The sequence below is a fragment of the Marmota marmota genome, unplaced genomic scaffold (genome assembly GCF_001458135.2).
Source record: "Marmota marmota marmota unplaced genomic scaffold, marMar, whole genome shotgun sequence".
NCBI classification, from domain to species: Eukaryota; Metazoa; Chordata; class Mammalia; order Rodentia; family Sciuridae; genus Marmota; species Marmota marmota.
Window position 1 is genome coordinate 597,427 of NW_026000254.1, and position 7,676 is coordinate 605,102.

At 35.2% G+C, this 7,676-nt stretch overlaps 1 protein-coding gene and 1 non-coding gene across 2 annotated transcripts in view; one reads left to right on the forward strand and one right to left on the reverse strand.

The window, feature by feature from the left end:
* The window catches only part of Huwe1 (HECT, UBA and WWE domain containing E3 ubiquitin protein ligase 1), a 146,043-nt gene that overhangs the window by 118,561 nt on the left and 19,806 nt on the right, over positions 1 to 7,676 (reverse strand). The window lies entirely within an intron of this gene.
* LOC125614251 lies at positions 4,610 to 4,713 on the forward strand. The gene has a single exon (XR_007344862.1). It is a non-coding gene; the product is annotated as a U6 spliceosomal RNA (small nuclear RNA).

Consider the following 7,676-nt stretch of genomic DNA (forward strand, 5'->3'; position numbering starts at 1 on the left):
AGGAGGCATTGTTTCCCCACTCTTACCACTTTCACTCTTTTCCTTGAACTTATATGTTAATTCTCATTAGATAGTACTGTAATCTTACCACACGACTGCAGATGTGTTTCAACTTACAAACCCATCATCTTATAAACCCATGAACATATTAGGGCTGGGGGTGTAGCTCAAGCGGTAACACGCTCGCCTGGCATGCGTGCAGCCTGGGTTCAAATCCTCAGCACCAACAATACGAAAAAAAAAAAAAAAAGATGTTGTGTCCGCCGAGAACTAAAAGAAAAAAATTAAAAAATTCTCATCTCTCTCTCTCTCTCGAAAAAAAAAAAAAAAAGAAAGCAACATTAGAATAACCTTGACTCACCCAAGACAAATCTGGAAATTATCTGCAGAAATACTATGACAGTCTCTCATTTAGAATCTGAACACCTCAGATTAAGTGTGCATGCTTGCTCAGGGTTCTTTGCACTGCAGTATTATCATGCAAAGAAAATATGGGAAGGGAAACCGACAAAGTAGAATCAGAAATTTTCAACATTGACTTTGGAGGTGAGAATGTTAACTGAGAACATATCCCAGCCATATCCTCTACTCTATAGTCCTGGAAAACTGCTACAAATGCGGGAATTATCCTTCTGGCCATTTACTCCCAATTACTTTAAAGAAACTGGTATCAAAACAACTAGGCAACAGAATAGGGCTCACCAATGTTGTAGATTATCAGTTTGTCAGGAGAGAGAATTTGTCTCACAACTCTACAGTGCACATAATATCTATTTACACAGCCAACCCTACACCCCCCTCTCCTATAGACACCAGTCTCCCTATCCTAATGCTAAGAAGTCCTTCTTAGCATTCTCAACAAAAAATAAAAACAACAATGCCCAAGTTTTAAATTATGTGTATGATGGAGGAAAGGAAAAATTCCTGTTTACAAAACTTTAAATTGATGTTCCAAAACAGTCCCTTTAAGAATCTGTTTCCAATACTCTTCGTTATTTGTGGCCAGACTTGGTGTAAAAGAGCAATTATAACATTGACTGGTATTTTTTATCTTATCACATCTGTTTCAAAGATACAAATGCTTTCTCCGCCTTCCCCATTTCTAACAGAAAATTAAGAAATCAGCTTTAAACCAATACTCTACTCAAATGTCAAAATCCCACAGAAAAGCTAGCCCCATTCTAACAGGTAAATTGGACCCAAAAGGCCATAGTCAGCATTCAGTGACTTCAGGAAAACATCTTCATCTGTCAGCATTCAAGTTACTTAAAAAAGATCACTTCACCTGAAACTTATTTTGAAAAATAAAAATGCCTGGTAAAACAAATATCTAACTCAGTTCTGAGGTAGGGATTTTTTTTTTCAAGCTGTACAGTTTATTTGTCTACACAGGCCAGCCTTGAGAGTGAATGCATTAGGAATTTGTTTCAAAATAATTGTTTCCAAATGACTGTTGAACTCAGGTGACAGCTACATGGGCATTCATTATACTGTTTTCTATTCTGGGATATGTTGGGCAATCTTGCATATGAAAGAAATTTTAAATTAACTTTATCCTGTCAGATCTTTCCATTCCCATCCTCCACACTGCTGCTAGAGCAATCCTTCTAAAACTCAAAATTTACCTAAACCAAATACAAACGCTTTACCTAGACCAGCATTTGAGACTTATGGGACTTAGTTCCCTGCCTATTTTCTATCAGCAACATATTACATTATATTCCAGTAGGACTCCCTGCATGCTTTAGCCATGTCAAGCCTTTTAGTTTTCCAAACACTCAAGAGTTGATACCTTGACTCACTGCTCTCTGCTAAAATGGCTGCACCCTGGATATCCCTTAAGTTTAACTTAAGACACCTCTCTTCTCTGGGGCCTTTTGAGATTTTTCTCTCCCCCAGAGTATAACTGACCCCCTCGATAGTGCATCCATGGTATCCTGCAAATACAACCTCAATCAACACAACTTTTTACCTGACAGTCTCCCTACTAGTCTGAATTTTACTCAAGGGGAACTCATGTCATATCTGCCTTTATATTTCCTGTCACCAGCAGAGGTACTGTCAATTAAAAAAAATGAATAGCTAGTAAATGTAAAACAAAGCTAAAAAAAAATCCTAGTCACATTAAACTCTCTTGGTGAAATTTTCAACTGAAGAAATCAACTTACAATATTTATTTAATCCTCATTTTTTCCACTCAATAGTTATGAAAATATTATATGCAGGACATTGATAGGTACTATGAGATAACCAGGTATATAGAAATGTAGAAAATAAGGGGAAATGGTTGACTAAAGACAACAGTACTACAAAGGAACAAAATTAGTATACAAAACATGAAGAAATTGCATCTTTCTTCTAGTGGCCAAAACTGAAAACACAAATCATAAGACTGATACAGTAATAAGATAAACCCTATCCCAACACAAACCATGATTCTCTTGCCTTTTAATATTTTGGGGTGCTGCAATTTACAATAGCCAAACTATGGAACCAACCTATATGTCCATAAATGGATTTTAAAAACGTGGTATATAAAGTAAATAAAATTATGGTACTGGGGCTAGGGTTGTGGCTAAGAGGTAGAGGGCTCACCTAGCACGCATAAGGCTCTGGGTTTGATCCTCAGCACTGCATAAAAATAAAGATATTGTGTCCACCTATAACTAAAATTTAAAAATAAAATGTGGTATATATACACAATGAATATTTTTCAGCCACAAAGGAAAATGAAATTATGGCATTTGCAGGAAAATTGATGGAAATAAAGACCATTATGTTAGGCAAAATAAGTCAAACTCAGAAGGTCAATGGAAGGATGTTTTTGTGCATATGCAGAAACTATAGAGGAAAATAAAGGTGGGTATAGATCTCAGGGAAATCAGTAGAAAAAGGGCTAGGAGGTGGGAAGAAAGGGGAAGTGCTGGGGAGTAATAATGGCCAAATTATATTGCCTATTGTGTGCATGTACTAATATGTAACAACAAATCCCATCATTATGTACAACTCTAATCCACCAATTAAAAAGCTGGGGAAATGTTTGGGGTGTTGGGAGTGTAGCTCAGTGGGAGAGCACTTGCCTAGCATGCATGAGACCCAGGATTCCAACTCAGGCACCAAAGACTGAATTTTTATAGATGATATTTGCATAAAGCAGAGCATACCTCTAGCAAAACAATAAGCCCAGCTTTCACCTTGGGCCGAAGTATAGAAAAATATCTACTAGGAAATATAAGAACACACAACAAATCAATCTGGACATACTCTTAATGACACAGAAAAAAAATAAGTGTAGGGAAATCTTTAGAATTCATCATCTTTTATTGTAGGACTGCTATCAAAACCCTGAAATTATATGGATAATTTTGCATGCATATTTTTCCGTGAAGATGGTCAATAGTTTCATTGACTAAGGATCCATGACTTGAAACACCTGAAAGACAGCTAAGACACTGTATGTATGCTTAGCCATTACAATGTTTTCACTTGTTATATCCCTTTGATTTGTGAAGAACAGGTATAAGGTATGTTCCCAAAAGCTACACGATAAGCTACTATTAAATACAATAAAGAAAATACCGGGTACCAAAGAAACAGAATTCTAAACCTTTTGCAATATTTAGCTCCAATTCTCTTATGTTCTTAAGTTTACAGAGAAACAAGTAGCATCTCTAAAGATCAAGCGTCCTATATATAATGGGAAAATCTGTATGCCTAGATTAAGTCCTCTAGTCCTGTATTGAAAAAAGGTGGATAAGAAGCACAGCTCTTATATAACACCAAACAACAGCTGGATGAAATTAGATTTCTAAATCTAGACTTTACATGCCTTAATGGATTCTAACAAAAGTTTTATTTATATGGATATATGGAAGGAGAACTTTCAGTGATTTTTTTTCTCTGTAATTTCAGTGATTTGCTTCCATCCACATGGATTTTTTTTAATAAATTAAAGGCAGAAAGTGAGGAACACTACTAGAAAAAAAGTGAAGCAGAGGACAACAGCATAATGGAAATGCCTGGGAAGCAAACAGACCTGGGCTTAAATTCCATGTTCTAGCTGTATATTCTCAGACAAATTACTGTTCCTAACTCAGTCACTTCTGTAAAATAACACAGTTTATGTCATAGGATTGTGCATGGCAAAGAATAAGCCATATTGTTCCTTGTTCTGTTCCATTCAACTCCACATTAATCTAAAGGTAGCAACTTTGCTAGATATTCTTTATTATTTTTTAGTTGTAGTTGGACACAATACCTTTATTTTATTTATTTATTTTTATGTGGTGCTGAGGATCGAACCCAGGGCGTCACACATGCGAGGCAAGCGCTCCACCACTGAGCCACAACCCCAGCCCTCTTTGCCAGATATTCTATAGATATAAATACATACAGATCTAATCAAAAGCAAAAAAAGAACTTTTTTTTTCAACCTTTCTACAAATTTACCACATATAAAGACATGGCATATGTGAATCTCCAGACTGTTAAGCACTGATATTAACTAAAAAGTTCAACTGAAAACAATGAGATTGGGTGGCTGCAGTCTCATCTTCAAATTACATTTCTGCAAAGGTAAATATTGCCTACTAAATAATGTGTAGGCTTTGTGCTCCCATCAGTAGCACGTATACTAAACTTCGAACAACACAGAGATTAGCGTGGACCCTGAGCAAGGATGACATACAAATTCGTGAAGTGTTCTATATTTTTAAATAAAAAAATAATGTGTAGGCCATGTGACAATAAAAAATATGAACCAGATCAACTATTTTGGGCTGGTACAAATGAATATGGAAGGAAAAAATTCTTTTGCATTGTTTAAAAGAGCAAATTAGTTTTAGTAATTATTAATGAGGCAGCAAACTCTTCATTTTTATCAAAATAATTCCAACTTCACAGGATTGTTATGAGGATCAAATTAGTTCATTGATGAGAAATTTGAAGAACAAAGACTTTAAAATTAAACACACTGCCAGGCATTGTGGCATATGCCTATTCATCCCAGTAACAAGGGTGGCTGAGATGGGAGAATCATTAAGGCCAGCCTCAGCAACTTAGCAAGACCCTGTCTCAAAATTATAAAAAACAAACAAACAAAAAAAAAAAACAATAAAGGACTGGGGATATAGCTCAGGGGTGAAGTGTCTATGAGTTCAATTCCCAGTACCAAAAATAAATAAATAAGTATACACCCCAATATACAGTATAGACAAAACGGTTTTGTGTTACTAATTGAAGAGCACCATGCATAGCCTAGCACCTAGGTATTTCACATTTTTTAAAATATTCTTTTTTTAGTTGTAGGTGTAAACAATACCTTTATTTATTATCTTTATGTGTTGCTGAGGATCAAACCCAGGGCCTTACACATGCTAGGTGAGCACTGTACCACTGAGCCACAACCCCAGCCCATGTTTCATATCTTTTAAATAAACTATGCAATGTGACCAATCTGTCACTTTAAAATATTTATATTACATAAAAGGAGCTTGCAGTATGCAAAGATACTATAATTCTCAGCAATAATCAAGTAGAAACAATAATTAAGATCCCTTAAAATGGTATCTATATAATCTCAGCTTTCAATCCAAACAAATGTTGAGTATTAAACATAAACAATCTGACTTATTCTCAAAAACGAAGAAGCTAAAAAATAAGCAAGTTTTCTACCTAGTACAAATTCCAAACCTTAAAAAAATTACACTTTTCCATAATTCATTTTTAAGTGTAGTATATTTGACCAGTCCTTCCCAGAATAAAAAATAGGAGTTTGGGGCTGGGGATGTGGCTCAAGCGGCATCACGCTCGCCTGGCATGCGTGTGGCCCGGGTTCGATCCTCAGCACCATATACAAAGATGTTGTGTCCGCCGAAAACTAAAAAAAGAAATAAATATTAAAAATTTTCTCTCTCTGTCTCTCTCTCTCTCAAAAAAAAAATAGGAGTCAATAGGTGACCATTTGGACCAAAATAACAGTACATAACTAGTTTTCAACAGTACTTAAACAGAGAAAGTCAAATCTGAAAAGTATTAGAAGACAATACAGGAAAATATTCTTATAATCTTGGCAGGGAAAGAACCTTCCAAGAAAAGCCATGCAATAGAGAAATCATTAAAAAATAAGATCTGACTACACAAAAATTTCAAATCATAAACACAAAAAAATTTTTGCAAAAGGATAAAGAAAGGTTGTTTCTAATGTAAATGATTCCCCAAACCCAGACAAATAATCCAACTGAAAACCAAGTGAAGGGGCATGAATTTGCAAACTGCAGGTATAAACATTTGCTCACCCTCACTAGAAGTTAAAAAAATATGCTAATGAAAGCAAGGCAAGGAGGTGCTATTTCCCACTTACCAGACTGGATAAAATTAAAAAGATAAAAAAATATCCTGCTTTGGCAGGTAAAGGTGGAGAATAGGGCACTCAGAGACACTGTCAGTGGGAATGTCAATTCAATACAATCCTTTTTAAGGGTCATTTTTCAAGTACCTGTAAAAATTTAAATTGATGTCACACTCTGATCTATGAACAACTCTATTATTGTATGACTCAACAAAAGGGAATGATTAAATTACAGGGATTCATACTTTGGAGTGCAATGCATCCATTAAAGGAGGAGTCAAGCCATGTGTTCTAGCATATAAAAATGCATATAGTTCATACATGGATATGCAAGGTATATAAATGCTAGCAGATATAAAATCATATATACAAATTGTTAACAGACACTTCTGAAGCTTGATATAAATAAAAGTGGACTGCCATTTGGAGGGAGGACTAATTGTTAAGTGAACTATTTATTGTTTGACTTTTAAAAATAGGAAACGTCATATTTACAAACAGCTGAAAAGGAAAGAGAAAAAGATGAGCTTAGAAAAGTTCTTTTTTTCCTGCTTGTTTGTTTTTTTTTGTCGTACTGAGGAATTGAACCCAGGGTGCATGCTAGGCAAACCCTCTACCACTGAGCTATATTCACAACCCAGAAAACATCACTTAAATTTCAAAGTTTTACAAGCAAGAAATTCAATCCCATCTACTGGTTTATGGCATCCAAATTTATGCATGAAAACACAGAAACAAATCAAATTGTCCCAAGATAGAGTTCCCAATTGACCTCATGTTAGAAAGCTAAAAACCACAGTCAAAAAGGAAAAAAAAAAACTGATCATTCTTTGCACTTTTGCCTTTCTCAGGCAACTTTGTTTTTTAATTAAACTTTCCCTGTATTTAATTAAATTTTCTTACAGAAAGAGACCACTTATTCTGTACTTTTATGGATAACACCTGGTGTCACATTTAGAAATAGACACAAGTTCTGTACATTCATGTGTCACTTAACACTGGGGCTATGGTATGAGAAATATGCCATCAGGGGGATTTCATTGATGTGCAATAGTGTATTTACTACGATGGTTGCAATGTCAGAAGGCAATATGCTCTTATGGTACCACTATCTTTGACTGAAACATTGCTATTCAGTATGTAGAGATCTGAATTCATCCATGAAGGCAGTCTTTTACTTTTTAAAAGCAAAAACACAAACAAAATGGAAAAAAGAAAAAAAAGTTGTTGACGTAAAAAATTGTTTTCAAATAATGTCTTCATTCTCCAGACTGTTTTTTTCCCCCCATAGTGATGGGTTTGAACCTGGGTCCTCTCCCATGCTCAC